The sequence below is a fragment of the Dreissena polymorpha genome, chromosome 2 (assembly GCF_020536995.1).
Source record: "Dreissena polymorpha isolate Duluth1 chromosome 2, UMN_Dpol_1.0, whole genome shotgun sequence".
NCBI classification, from domain to species: Eukaryota; Metazoa; Mollusca; class Bivalvia; order Myida; family Dreissenidae; genus Dreissena; species Dreissena polymorpha.
This window is the reverse complement of record NC_068356.1, coordinates 126,912,281-126,928,936: the sequence shown is the minus strand read 5'-3', so window position 1 is coordinate 126,928,936 and position 16,656 is coordinate 126,912,281.

Genomic DNA, 16,656 nt, shown 5'->3' with positions numbered 1-16,656 from the left:
AATTTACTTTCAGGTTGGCGGTTAGCTCTAGAGATTTCCTAAATTCTTCCGAACTTTGCAAGTCAGCTTCTTTTGGTCGATAGTATGCTGCAATATATAATGTCTTACATGAGGTCAAATGAATTTTAATCCAGATTATTTCACAGTAAGTTTTTAGCTGTTTCTGTTCAGTTGCCAAAATTGTATCTTTCACCAAAATAAAAACTCCACCTTTGCTGCATCGGTCTTCTCTGAAGGGGGTGTAGCCTAAAAACTTTACAATTTACAGTCTTCATGATCTTCAGTAAGCCATGATTCTGTACCTACAACAATATCTGGTTTATGATGATCTGATAAGGCATAGAATTCAGATTTTTTATTTGCAATGGAATGAAATTTTACACATAAAACTTTAAATTTTGGATACTGTTTAAATGGTGTTTTCTGTGTCCCAGGCTTGGTGGCCGTCTGCCTTGTATTCCACATGGTCTGTGTAACATCATTGAGTGGTTCAAAACTGTTATGGGATGAGAGAGACGACAACGAGTGCAATGAGCCACTTGAAAAATTAAGGCAATCACATATCGAGCATATCCACGAAAAAGACACATGCTAATGCTAATGCTACAAGGTCATTGTATGTGTTGGAATCAACATTCTGACAATTTATATGGATCATTGAGAACATGTGACATAACGATAAACACACTATCAATAAAGCAAGTAGATTGGTCGTTTTATTTATAAAATATATACAATTAACTACGCATTCGCAATTTGCATTCCTGGGTTTACCGCGTGACGATGATGATCAATCTACTTGCGTTATTTATAGTTAACAGGTTGTTACCTGATACACAACCCAGTAAAATTGTATTACCGAATATACTGAAAATATGAAAACTCAACCATTTTTTTTCAAGTCATTTTATATACCAGTCGTGATATTTTAATCAATATAAACTAATAATTGTAAAACATACGGTATTTTATAACTTTTCTTTTTTTCGTAAGTTTGGTTGACGCGGCCCCTTTAATAAAAAAAGTCTTCCATATAGACACTAATTGTAGTATTTACATGATTTTCAATTAAAATATTATCATCAAATACGTGTTTCCCCATTTTCGCGAAAATATATTTGTCTTCTTTACAAATAGGCATAATTATAAATGGATCGATCTACGCGACTGTTTCGAATAACATACGTGGCGTAATATTTTATTAAAACGCTCAATATTTTACTATAGTAAGTTTTAATGCAACATTTATCAAATCAGTTTTTAAATGTAATATATAAACAAATCTCTTCTTTTTACATCGAAAAATATAATTACGATAGACATATCCGAACCAGTAGCCATGTTTGATTAACAAATGCAATCGATCAAGATTTAGATCGATTAACAAGATTTAGATCGATTAAACAAAAAATGACATCATTTTCTAAAAATTTGATTTCCAAATATATTTATAAAGCTTCAGAGAGCTAACTTTATGTACACATGGTAAAGTCTTAGAACTATTAATACAGGTATTCAAATGTGACCTTAAAGTGATAAAACTTAGATCTCTTTTGTTATCGATACATCCAGTAAACGTCAATGCAAATCGATTCAAGTGATCAATCAGGCCCGTATCCAGCGGATGGGCCCAGGGCCCCCCCTTTGGCTGTCGAGTTATGATATTTTTTTAAATAATGGGCCTACTGCAACTATTTGTCTCATGAAAGGGCCCACAGTACACTTTCACTCAATAGAAAAGAGCAGACGTGTTTTATTGTCCTTGTTAAACAAAGGGATTAGCGCTAATTTACTCGACAGTGGAGATAAGCCCCTAGGCAATGTTTTCTTTTCGCCTTGTACACACATCACCGATCAGTCAATTACCCCTTGTGATCCTGAATGCTTCATCTATCGATGATTGATTTAACAGGTCTTTTGATTGGCCAAGGAAAGAAAAGCAGCGAATGGAAACAACTGATACAGGAGTTCGTAGGTCTGGAAATTGCTGACGTTAATAATTTGTGACAAACAAATAATAAATGTTGAAAGTTATAAGAGAGGTAATGTGGAAATCGTCTTTGTCTAAGTACAAGACCCATAACTTCGTCAAAAACAAAAGGACCGGAACGAAACTAATACTTCATCTCTAAGTCATGTAGGTAGAAACACACACCAAATATCGGATCAATATCTTAAAGCTATTTGAAAAAAGGCCGAAATGCCGGACGGACGGACAGTCCGGCTGCTATATGACATACCGGGAGCATAAAAATCAGCTCTATCTTTGAAAGAGTTGCGTAAAAAACCTCCTTAAAACAGTTATTGTAGTTCTATTGGTCATTGTCGGCTCGGGTACTCTTAGAATGTACTCCGGGTACACTTAAATCTATCCCGGGACCAATCGAGCGTTATTTTAGAGATTTTTGTTTAAGTCCAAGGCCCATAACTACGCCAAACACTATTGGACCGGAACGAATTTCACACTTCATCTGTAGGTTATGTAGGTTGACTCAAATACCAAAAATCTGCTCAATATCTGAAAGCGTTGCGTAAACAAACTCCGGGAAACGATTAATACAGAGAGAATTCCAATCAAATGTCGGAGTTGTAGAGATTGTGATAGTTTATCTGTGTTGATGATGGTGAGAGTGAACATGTGTAGTACATGATACACATTTTATTTGGAATTGATTTTGAAACTTCAGAGGAGCTTTGAATTCAAAGAGAAAATACTATTATGGTTATGTCAGTCATACTTTATTATACATTTCTTAATTAAGTTGTTTGTTTTTCAAAATTTGTTTCTTTCTTCATCAAACATCATACACTTCTGAAATCTAAAGCTTTAAAGTTTAAACATTGGTGTTTATTTCACAACAATCTTGAAAGCTTTAGACTTCAGATAGTTGATGGTTTACATTTTATATAATGCAATAAATTTATCAATTTATGTCACAAAATAAGTTTCGAGTTTTTTAAAGCATAAAAATTTACCTTTAAAACGTGCCACATTAAAAAATCGGAAGGGGAGACCCCTCCCGCACCCTCTCCACTTGCCCCCCCCCCCCCCCCAGTCAAAATATCCTGCGTACGGCCCTGTCAACAGCATTTACATAAAGTGTATTTCAATGAAGGCCATTTTATCTGCTTTATGACTGCAAGGCTTAATATATATATATATATATATATATCGTTCTAAAATTATTTAAAATCCATAATCACTTACAGAAAGGCCCTATTGTAATAAATAATTACTTCAGATTGAATGGTATTTACCGGCATACGCTTTCATATAATACCGGTATGACAATGTTAAAACAGACTGGAAAATACTTGAAAGGTCATTAAAATAAAAGTACTTATACATGAATTTGTATGCACACATAACAGGTTTTATGAATCGAACTTGGTTTAAAGTTATGTTATAACGCAAGGCGGATGGGAATTGTGCCAATAGGTTGCTTAATTTTGCATAACTGGTAAGCCAATCGGGCTCTGGGATCAGAGTCACGTGACAGCGTCACCCGCGCCTAGCGTCCTTTCGCAGACAAAGGAAAGCGCTCTTCTCGCAGCTTAAGAGAACGCTGTTCGCAGAAAGTTGATTGGAAAATATCATACCTCCATCCCGCCTCCGTTATATATTAATATATACACATATATTTTTTTTTTCATTCATGTTGCCTTCTATGTGTGCTTTTGACTTAGGCCTGTAACATTGTCATGCAGATTTATGCAGTCATAATTCTGTTTATTTTGACTATCATGTTTTCTTGCCTTCTCATGTATGATTTTATTTATGCCTTTTATTGTGTACCTTCATGTATGTTTTTTGCGTTTACATGTAATAAGGCGGTTTTTCTTGTTTTCCCAAAAGGGTAGAAGGAAAATTTGTTTTTGTTAAAGTTAACGACATTTTGAAATAAATGTCCAATTCACTCAGATTGGTTTTCTTCGTCCCTCCGTCCTAATCCCCTGAGGGGGAAAGTCACTATGTTAGTGAAAGGCGATTCATATATATTCTTACAGTAAGGAAAGTGATTATTGCTGATGTCATATGAAAATTTAATAGATCATCATTAGTCTTATTTTTTTTCTCATCGACATGTACATGCTACATCGCTGCAATCAACATTGACTATTACGCGACGGGTGGTGAGAGAATAAGATGAAGATTGCAAAATAGTGAAGTAAGAATTGTTTGATAATTAAAAGACAGAAGCAGAGTAAAGACGAGTCCACAGTTACGTTTCCTCCCTCGTCCTCGTGCGTCTCTGGTGGCCGCCAAGAGGTTTAAACCTCAACCGGCACAGCCATGCGGGGTCGTTAGGGGTTATACTTTGTAGCTGGCGCTTACAACCTTTTAAGAATCTTATTTTTGCAAGTCCCCTTTAGAACGATATGAAGTCATGGGGATTCTTTTTATTAAATCGATTGGCTATTGCTTTTAAATTAGCTCTATGTTGCATGCTTACACAGTATTTGCCTAAATTGAACACATTTTGATAGTCAGTGTAAGGAATTGAGTCAATATCTGCTATTCACGACTTGTTGAGTATGTACACTCAATAAACGTTAACCGTTTGTAAAATTGCCATTATTAGGCCGGTATTATTGATCACCAATTCGCAACATTTCTATTCTCTTTAAGTCATTTTCTTATCATTCGTTTTGGTGGTTTTGCTCTCAACAAAATATATTCAACAATATGTGTCACACAGTCAGAGCTCCAGATAAGAGGCGTATCTGCGTATTTACGCATTGGAAAAAATAAAAAAAAGCATTAAAAAAAATCGGCCCAGTACGTAATAAAACGCTTTACAAATCATTGTACGTATTTTAAATCGATTAAAGTGCGTAACCGGTTTAACCAATAATCCAGTTAAGTTTTAATGTCAGTTAACCGTTGAAGTAAGTCAATCAAAATAAGCTTGTAATAAAAATGGCGGCCCATCATGTTTGTGGATCAAAAGTTAAGCATTTTCTTACATAAAATCTACTAATTATCGATTACAACCAAGAGATAGTCCCTTCATGGTTGACCACTTATGTGTTAATGTATTCTTACGCATATTTATAAAACAGCTGATTCGCGCGTTTTGGTTACAGTCTTGTTTGTTGACACGATCGATCTTGTATTGATAAGAAATTTTTGCCCAACCCACCCAACCCCTTTGTTGTTGTGTGTTTGTATATGTCCGCTTTATATGGTTTTTATGTTGATTTGTAGTAGTATTTTGCTAAATGTTTTGTGGTTTCTGTACAAGCAGTATTTATATAGTTGTGCATGCATAATTTATGTGGATCGGCGGATTATAAATTATTTAAGCTATTGGGCTTAATTTTTATTTGATCAATTTGAATTCGATTTGAAAGTATGGTCAGTTCTTTTATATTTGATATTTCAAGTTATCTTGGCCTTTGATTATGTATTTGATCAAATTGAATTTATTTGAAAGTATGGTCAGTTGTTTGTATTATCTTGTATATTTGTGATTCCAAGTTTTATTGACCTTTGAATATAATGATCGTGTGACAACTTTAGAACCAATAAATATTTCATTTAATGTAGTTTATGTTCTTGTTTTATTTGAGTCTCGAGGATATGAGATAATTAGGGACGTTTTAAGCAACTTGCGGGAATATTTTAAAAGAAAGTCTGTTCATATCGTTATTTTAAGTATGTTCTGTTTTAATTTAATAATGTAAATAACAAATAATAATACTTTTTCTAGATTAAACACGCCTTTTACTTTTTCCGTTTTCTATGGAAATGGAAAAAAAACCTAAATGTTCCTAACCCTTTATGGCTGAATCAAAGGAGTAAAATACGCATTGACAACAATATCAGGGGGTGAAATACCCTTTAGACTAAATCCTTATCTGGAGCTCTGGTCACACAGCAGTTTTACGCGTAACATTATGTTCATATAATAAACTGACAAAGCATGCGTGTTAATCAATGTAAGTGCCTGATTTTGGTCAGGGATAATATATCAAACTGCTTTGAGTCTAATGTAATATATTCCGTCTATGCTTGAAGTTTTTTTCTAGTCTTGGTGTTTGTTTTAAATTAAAGTTTTAAAGATATTTTTTTTAAATAAATAAGAAATCTAAATGTCTCGCAAATTTTTTGCTATATATTGACAAATGCAAATGCATGTTGACATTTTTCTTGTGTGTGATCATTTGCTGAAAACAAAAAATTGTGTTTTTTTTACATAGCTATATTTATTAGAATCTTTATAAGTAGCTATTTGTAAATAATATTTCACATTGACAGGTCATTAGTTGACTTCATTTTACACATTGTACATCGGTGTAATAATATTTAATGTGTTAATTTGTGGTTTTACAATGTTATTAACTACCTATTTAAAGAAGCCTTTATCCATGTATGTAACCATGATGTTGCTCTGAAGTGTTGTTATATAGTAAAGTGCATTTTTTCTAAGGTACACATGTATATTTTCTAACCATTGTTGGCATTCTCCTTTTTTTCCCTGAAATTCGCAGTTGCCATTTTTCCCTGAAATTCGCAGTTGCCATTAAAATATCTCATTTTTAACAAATAACATTAAGTTAAGTGAACAATATTATTCATACTTGAGCATATATTTATAAGTGTTTTGTTTAAATTTAATATTATTAGGGAAACGGCTGTTGCCTCCAACACACTGTCTAAAATGTTGAGCATGTGTTGCAAATTATTTTAAAACGTAGGAATAATTAATTTACAGTCCAGAAAAGCTTCTATTATGCTGAGAGTTGATAAACTATATAACTGTGACCTTGACCTTTGACGTAAGGATGCAGTCCTTACTTACTGGTGGCTTATAATCACCATAAATGGTATTGCTATTTAACACTTGAAATTTCCCTAAAAGAGGTTCTTAAAATTTTGTTTAAAGCGTGGAATGTGTGCAGTTCCATATCAGATTAAAAGGTAAATTATCATAAGAAAAACAAATGCAGACAAAAGCATATATAATTATTATTCTATTATAACAAATAAACAAATCTACAAGAAAAATTAAGTTCATCAAATAATACAAACAAACTGAAGAGAGCAGATTTTAATACAACACAGATTTCTAATAATATATTTCTAATATAAAATCGTGAAAAATATATATGAAATGGATTATGAAAGGTCAGGTGAATCAATAATATATTTATAATTATATAACGAGTTCAAACGCAAAACGTAACAGGTCAATTACAAGTTCTGAAGGTAAAAGCATTAAAGCTCATATGACATCTACCCGGTAAAAGAAAATCCCTTAGCTACCGGTAAAAACATCTGGTTAAAACAAAATATACACAAAATATCACAGGTATGCAACATAAAATATCATAGCTATTTATATAAAAAAATGTTTGCGTATACTTCTTTGAAAGATGTTTAAAAATAAAATGTGACTTTCAACTGAAAATATAAATTCTTACCTCTTATTACAACATTAGAGCTTAAAAAACACATAATAAACTAGCATAATGTTTCTACCAATTTTCACAGTTTCCTTACATACTTCCATGACCTGCAATTTGTTTTCTGCAAAAAAGAAATACATAAAAATTAGCGTGGCTTTATCAGCAAATATCTTTACCCGAAACCTTTTGTCTGGAATAGAGTTCAGGAATTACAAAGAAATTTTTCAAACAAGTGAAGGCTCTTAAACACGCTAACTAGAAAACTTTTGACATACAAATGATTTCTTACATAATGCAGTGCTCTTAAACAATAAACGTTGTATTATTGCAACATTTAAGTCTATAAAAATGTTCATGTTTGGTTAATTTGGCATTTATTTTGAATTTATAAGCGTAATAACTTCGCAGTGTTTGACAATAACTTTGATTGTTCAGTGTTTAGGAATGAGGCGAAAAAATTCTGAATTGTTTTGTTAAGTTGACGTCACTGAAACACACTTGCATGTTTTCTGCACGCAAAAATGTGGAGTATAGATTACAATAATTCTTATCTTAAACAGATGATTTATATAAATCTGTGGCAGAAATGTTACTGCTAAGTGTTGGTTATTGAGGTAATAACTAATTGTTTGCCATTCCCATGCTTGTTTTCAAACACTCAGGCTTTTACTCTTATGGTTTTATATTAACGAATTGGACCTTAAACAATTTGTTATTTCTGCAATAACCAACACTTAGCCAAAATATTTTACTTAAATGGCTGAAAAATCCCACTAAAATACTTGCCACAAACAAGACAGAATGATAAAATCTAGAATTTTACCCGGCCCACTCCAATTAAGTCTTCAGCAGTTCTTAACTTCAGTTAAAAGAAATTTACACTTAAAATGTGTGTTCCAAAGTGGGCTTTAGGCTATTTCCACAATAAATTTCTTATTTCAAAGTTTAACTATATTCAACTTATACATGCCCTAAAAATATATAAATACAACCTAATTCATATTCCCAATTTGTACAAATCTGCTGATGAACATGACAATAGGCCAATAAGTGTACCGATTGATAAAAATGCAACTATATTTTAACTTCTACAATTAAGAAATTTGCCTATAAAAGTTAAAAACAGTTTCACTACAGCCAAGCTGTAAGAAGTTACAACACTTTTCAGACAGACTTTGGTCGAATTATTCATATCATAGACACTCTGAATCTGTATAAACAATAACAACAAACAAAACATTGATGCGAGATCTATATACTACATAAAATATGTAAGTCAATGTTGATTTCACTGTCTGTATTAAAAGCGCAAAACATGACAATTAAAATGGTTGAATTCAGATTATTATATGCCAAATAGAACCATCATAAACTCTGACATTAACATATGGTACTGAACAGCACAAACTTGGTTACTTGCAACATATTCTTTCTCAGAAGTTAATAGAGCAATATAAAATGCCAGATATCTGAACTCTTTTTATGCATTACATATTATTTTCTTAACCAACATCTGATTGAAATAAAGTGAATTGCGTTGCTGCCATGATGATTTGTTCTCTTTGAATGCTCTGAACCTGATATATGCAACTGAGTAACATGTAAAACATCAAGTTTCGAGATGAACAGGATAAGGACATTAATGAAATAAATGCTGCATTTGTTAAATTTATTTACACCCAAATACAGAGTCATTGTACACATGAGACATTCACTGGCAAATTACATTGTTCAAATGTAACTATTTATTATCTAGGAAATGTTACCAATAAGTTTGCCATAAATCTACATACAATTTGCTCAAATAAAGCTCATATTTTGGACATTATCTAAAACAATACAAAGACCATACGGCATCCAAGGAGGTTGTGTTTCCAATGTAGATCAACATCATCAACTTGCCTAGTGAAACATCCTCTAACCAGACTGACGTAACATGTGAAGTCATCGTACATTTTGTAGCGGAATAAATATTGAACAACCATTAAAATATACAATATATGTAAATATCCTTTACCCTGAATGTTGTAAAATTAAAAATGTCTAAACTTAATACATGTAACCTACTGAAAATGAATTTGCACACTATTTCATATACACCTATTGTGAATTGCAACAGAAATATACAGCAGGACAAAAACAATTGAACAAGCAAATTCGTTGAATTGATGTTCCCGCCAATATGCTTCTGGACACAAAAGTGTTATATTTGACACTCAAAAAAGCATTTTTTTCAAGATACAAAGGACCATAACTCCATTATTAACAGATGGTGTACAATGACATTTGGCGTGCATCATCCTCTTATCCATATATCTACTCATACCAAGTTTCAATGAAATCCGCCAAAGTACTTCCAAGATATGGCTCCGAACGGACGAACGGAAAGACAGACGGACGGAAAGACGGACGGACGGAAAGACGGACGGAAACGCCAAAACAATATCCCTAGCCTATGGCGGGGGGATAATTAAGTTAAATTCAAACTTTCTTACCAAGTCAATTCTATAAACATACAAATAGTGCAATGGTTGCTCAAATAAATTGTATCCTATTATTGATTGGAAAACAATATATCGTTTAATTTCAAGTTGTAAACAATCACTATTTCTTTGATAACTATCTGGAAAATGGGGCTTAATACATGTGCTTTAAGGATTTGCCAGATTAGACTGTGCAGTCCACACCGGCTAATCAGAGAAGACACTTTCTAATTAAACTATATTTTTGCCAAACAGAGACTTCCGTTTGACGAAAAACTCCACAAAAGGGGAAAGTGTCGTCCCTGATTAGCCTGTGCAGACTGCTCAGGCTAATCTGGGGCGACATTGTACGCACATGCATTAAGCCCTGTTTTCCCAGAGTGAGGCTCATATATATGAAGGCCCAAATATCATTGAATATTGTTCCCTATTGTTATATATCTGTAGACCCAAACATGTCTGAGGATTGTTTCCTATTGTTCTAACTCTGAGGACCCAAATATAGCTGGGTAATGTTCCTTAGAGTGACCATTACTCTGCCACCTCGTCACGTATGCTGTCCAGGAAAGACGTGTATATCGTTCGTACCAACATGAATGTATGAATTCAGCACAAAAAGCAAACTCAAACTCTTTGATATCTTATCATCGCATAACCTAGACACAGAAAGGGGGCGATACAATAATATTGAAAAAGAAAACCGTAAGTGCAAATTATATAAAATGAATACTGTAGAAACTGAGTACCGTTTCTTACTAGTTTGCCCCATTTATACGCACCTAAAAAGAAAACTTTTAAAGCCACAGTACTGCAGATGGTCAACAATTTCAAAGTTTCAAAGTCTGATGTCCAGTGAACATTAAACTATACTTATTAGTCTAGCAAAGTTTATATACGAAGCTTCAAATTTACGACGCCTACTAGATACGTTATTAGTCTTTTAGAACGTTACAACCCTTTAACAATATTCCATCTTTTATTTGACGCGCAACATATCTTAACTCAAATTCAGTTTCTCATTCCTTATAATTTTAATAGCATTATAAACAATGCTGATTTGTTTCCACTCAACTTGTTGTTTCATTTTGTTGTTTTTTTAATGTCTAAGCTATTTATTATTTATGATATTATATCAACTTTCAGAAATTGTATTTTTTTATAAATAACTATAAACATCATTCTCGTATTGAAATAATTTGATGTTTGTTGCTGGATACTAACATAATTTTCAGTGAGTGAATACTGTACTTCTTAACATTACATTGTTGTCAATGTTGAATATATTTATTTCAAACAAATATATTATATATTTTTTGCACTTTTTGCACCATGTGTTCAATTTAACACTTAATCCACATCTGCCATGACTTGTATTACTTGTATATATAAAATGTATATGTGTATGCTAAGAGCTTGTATAAGCTTTATTGGTGAAATAAATGTTGTTGTTGTTGTTGAAAATAACTTTCCATTGTTATCAAACTTCACTGTTTGCGAATTTAACGAGTGGAGTGATCATGCTTCGTTACATTTTTCATTATGTTATAGTAATTGTTTACCTAGTTAATATACATTCATTGATTTTTAATATAAATCGGACATTGGGCGTAGAGGTGAATTTCGTTCAAGACTTATTTCAAAACTTCCCAGGTTTAATAATATTGTTAGAAGTATTAGTATAAATACATAAACAGGTCCAATTTGCTTTCTATCCACTGTATGCAACTCATATTTATTCATAATTATTCTGTATTTTGTTAAACACAAACAACCAAAGTAAAAAAAATACAATTTAACTTTGTTTATCAAAAAGAGACCAAAAGGTCAAAACAGTATATATTAGCATATCTTGTATAACATGTTTGAACATTATTGCTGCTACGTGGTATCACTTTGTTTTATGATCATATACATGTATACATTGTATTTCTTATATTGAATAAAAAAAAGAAATATTGGTAATTCGAGCCTTTTGTCAATTAACTCCTCTTTAGATAAATTCGCCGCCTACATGCGCAGTGAAGCGGATGAGATAACCTCTAAATCGTATACGTATATTAATAAACCTTCATTCAATATTGACAGTAGTTTAAAGCATGCAGATTGGTTTGACAACGAGGGTATTACTGCAAGAAATCACTACCATACGTTATTAAGCTCAACTTGTACAATTGAAATTATTGTGTATATGTATGACGGAAGCTGCTCTAGCCGTAAGATATTCTATCACAAATTAAATGGATCTTTTCACGTTTTGGTAAATTGTCAAAATTGAAAAAAAGTTGTTTCAGATTCGCAAATTTTCGTTTAAGTTATGATATTTGTGAGGAAACAGTAATACTGAACATTTACCATGGTCTAATATAGCCATTATATGCATCTTTTGATGATTTAAAAACATGAAAATTATTAAGCGTTGCAACGCGAAACGATTGAATTATTTCGAGAGTTCTGTTGTTGTCGTTTAATTTTGTGAAACGAGGAAGATTGCTTCTATAAAGAATAAAATACGACTCTGATATTTTACTGGAGCTTTTTAGATCCAATGTTTACATTTATCAATATAAAGCATTTCATGACAAACTTCAAAACATGCCAAAATCTGTGAAAAGGCCCCTTTAATAGTGTCAACGAATAGTAACGTAGTTAACTGCCAGTAAAATGATTGATGTTTTAAGCTGTAATGTAAAGACGTACTAATTTCTTAAATATACTTTCAATTACTTTGTCTTAAAATGTTAGATTACATTTTGTTATGACCCATACGTTGAAAAAATAGACACATCACAATATTTTATGTTATATTTTGTGTATTTAGACGATGTATATTTGTATAAGTCTTAATAAACTGTATGTTCGTTTCATAATTCGCTATTCAAATGTCACAAACATATATTTTATAGTCGTCAGATGGCCATATACCCAAACGAAACACTTACACACAACTTGAAAACATACATGAAACTAGAAAACTGCAGATACAAAATACAAATAAAAAGTTATATACATAAAAAGAATGTGTTATTGTTATTTTGAAAAATCTACATAGAAGTATAAATTTAAAAAGCCTGTCAACAATCTTATTATTGTCTTCGTTTAGATGTAACTAAAATGTTAGTAAGAGCGTGAATGCGTTAATAAGCATTTCATGAAACAACAACAAACACAACAGCAAATAATCGCTGCCAAAAACGCATAGAAAAAAAGTAATACTTATTCCAAAGGAATTAATATCTGCATTACAACAGTGTGTTTATCTAGATGCGCAATTTAACATAAACAAATTCCCCGTAAATCATAGCTTCAAGTATTTTTTTCGATTTTTGTTTTACGCGTGTTGCAGTCTTAACGGCAACTGGTTACATTCGAATGTTAAAATTTGTGGTATCATTGCAGTTGTATCTTTCAGTTAAAACATGTTCCATATCACGAAAAGGAGACTTAAAAAAGAAAGTCTGTGTATTCCTTTCAAGTCGAACTTCCTCTCAAGACGTGTTGGATCCATTAACATGTCATTCGTTTTAAGAGACCGTTTTCCTTTTTTTATTGCTTATGGTATAAAACAACATCCGAACAATTTACGGAGTGTCCTGCATATTCAACTTCGTCAACGTATTGCTTGCACAGTAAACGGATACACTTAACGTCTACGATTTTTTGGTTTCCCGTATTTCCAGGGTTCTTGCTTTGATTCCGGGTCTTCTTGTTTGGTTTGTTGTTTGGTTTGTTGTTGTTCTTTAGAATCGACTTTTGTTCGCATTAACACGAGTACCTCATCCATTTGTTTTTTTAACTCTGAAGCCACACCATCCAGTTTGCCTTCCAGTTTACTGACCTTTTCATGCGTTTCACCTACTATCGCCGCTATTTTTTCATCCTTAGCATGTAGTTTCTGATGAAGTTCGTTCTCTTTTGCTTTAAGCGTTTCTAATTCTTTCCTTGTTTGTAGCAACTCTTTGTGTTGTTCTTGGTAATTCTTATCAGAACTTGGTATTCTCTTTTTTATTTTTAAGTTTTCCAATTCTGTCTCGAGTTCCACAAGGGTTTTCTCCAATGTTTCGATTCTATTACGATTTTCCTCTAGTGCAATATCCTTTTTAATAAGTTCGCCATTGATCGCATTAAGCTCTTTTTGCATTTTTTCATTGTCTATCTTTTTCTGGCGGTTTTGTTTTTTAAGTTTATCTCCTTCTTCACGGAACTGACGACATTTAACTTCTAACTCTTGTTTTACTTTTTTAAGTTCAAAATTTAATCGTTCAATCCGTTTGTGAAGCTTCCGTAATTCATCGTTGTCACGGACATTACAACCTTTTACTTGTAAATACGACGAACTGTCAGTCTGAAATTTAAAATTAAGTCACTATTAAAGTACATGTAATTATGCTTTCGGAAAACTTTTATCAGGCATGATTATGGTTATTTCTGTGTTTTACTATAGCATGTCAAATAACATTTAAATTTTTCTATCAAATCATATTATTAAAGTTGATTGCTTGGACGTGAAAAGTTTTCACCCCAGGGGGGGATGGGATGGGGTGATTTTAATAATATTTGAGGACCTCCGAATAAGAAAGTAATTGGTTTTGCGGTTTCACACAAAAACGATATTTATTTTTTGTTGCATTTTCAATAAATAGATCATTTTAAAACTGGTGAAGCCGATGACGGGACCATTGCTGACCACACGGGCATGATTTGAACAAATTGTGTAGAAGACTTCTACGTAATGCTTTATACTTCCAACAAAAGAACATGGGCTTTGCGATTTCAGGCAAGTAGATTTTGAAACAAATCCGACTGCAAGCCAATGTTAAACTTGTGACCCATTGTGCATAATTTAATCAAATTTTGTAGAGGACATGAAGCTTATACCAAAGACCAAAATCGCTCATTTAACGTACACTTCTGCAATATTGAAGATAGCAACTTGATATTTAGCATGCATGTGTATCTCATGGAGCTGCACATTTTGAGTGGTGAAAGGCCAAGGTCATCCTTCAATGCCAAAGGTAAAATATATGGGGACGTAGTGTTTTACAAACACATCTTGTTTCAGACAAGAAAATGTCCAAAGGTATAGAGATATTCGTAAAAAGAAGATTTGTAAACGTTTTCTCTATATATATTTAATTCATGATCATTCGTGTTAAAGGGATCTTTTCACGGTTTGGTAAATTGACAAAATTGAAAAATATTGTTTCAGATTCGCAAATTTTCGTTTTAGTCATGATATTTGTGAGGAAACCGTATTACTGAACATTAACCATAGTCCAAAATAGCCATTATATGTATCTTTTGACGATTTGAAAACCTAAAAATTATAAAGCGTTGCAACGCGAAACGATTGAATAATTTGGAGAGTTCTGTTTTTGTCGTTTAAATTTACGAAACTACGAAGATTGCTTATATAAGGTATAAAATACCAATGCTGTGTATGCTCGGCGGAATAGCCGAGGGGGCTAATGCGTTTTTACTTCAGACTAACTCCAGGACTCCGGGGGTCACTGGTTCGAGCCCTGGTACCGGCTACTTTTTTTTCCTTGTTTTAATTTATTCTTGATTTTTTTCTGGAGCTTTTAAGATCCACTGTTTACATTTATCAATATAAAGCATTTAATGACAAACTTCAAAATATGCCAAAATCTGTGAAAAGGCCCCTTTAATTGTCGCAAAATATCTTACAAAAAGTCTCCCACATAGATATAAATTGTTATATTACATGATTATCGAGTGGTTCATCCATTAAAATATTAAAAATATATGTTTACATTATTTTTGAATAAATGAAAATCAAAATTAATCATATTGATTTTATCCAAACATCTTAATTTAAAACAACCGAAAGAAGTGCGGTATTCCGAGTATGTCTTCTCGTATTGTGGAATATTTCTACTTTTGGTGAATTTTCGTAAAGAGCATATTCTCATCAAATACTCGTTCACCCATTTTCGCGTCAAGATATTTGTCAATTATATAAATGGCCATAATTATAAATGGATCGATCTACGTGATCCTATTGAATTGCATTGATTGTACCCTATAAAATCATATGTGGCGTAACATTTTGTGTAAAAAGCTTAATATTTTAACACATAAAGTGTGTATGTATCAATATTTATTAAATCAGTACTTAAATAAAATATATAGATATTATATGTATCAGAAAAAAAACTTACCTCGAACTCATCCGAACCAGTCGCCATGTTTGATGTAACAAATAATTACAACAAATAATAATTAACAAACCATTTTCTATATAAAAATTAAATCCGCAACATATGTATATGGCTTTAGAGAACTCATTCCGTGTACATACGTGGTAATGTCTTAAACAGATTGTTATATGTATTTAAATATGAACTTAAAGTGATCAAACTGGATGGTTTGTATTATATTCAAAGATATATCAATAGGTAATTACTAGATCTTTTATATTATCGAAACAAGCATGAAATGTCGATTCAGATCGTTTTATAAAAATGATCAATAGGGTTTTTAATGGAGTTAATTTTAATGAAGGCCATTTTACCTTCTTTATGACGGCAAGACATAATTTAAAAGTAGATCTATAAGTAGTTCAAGTCTGTAATCAGTTACTGATATTGTCGTTATAATTTATTCAGATTATACGATATTTACAGGCACACGTTTTCATAAAAAACAGAAGAATTGAAAGGTCATTTAAATTACAGTACTTAAAGTATTCTTACAGTAAGGGACGGGAATATTGATAGTTTAATAATAAGTTTGAAAAATC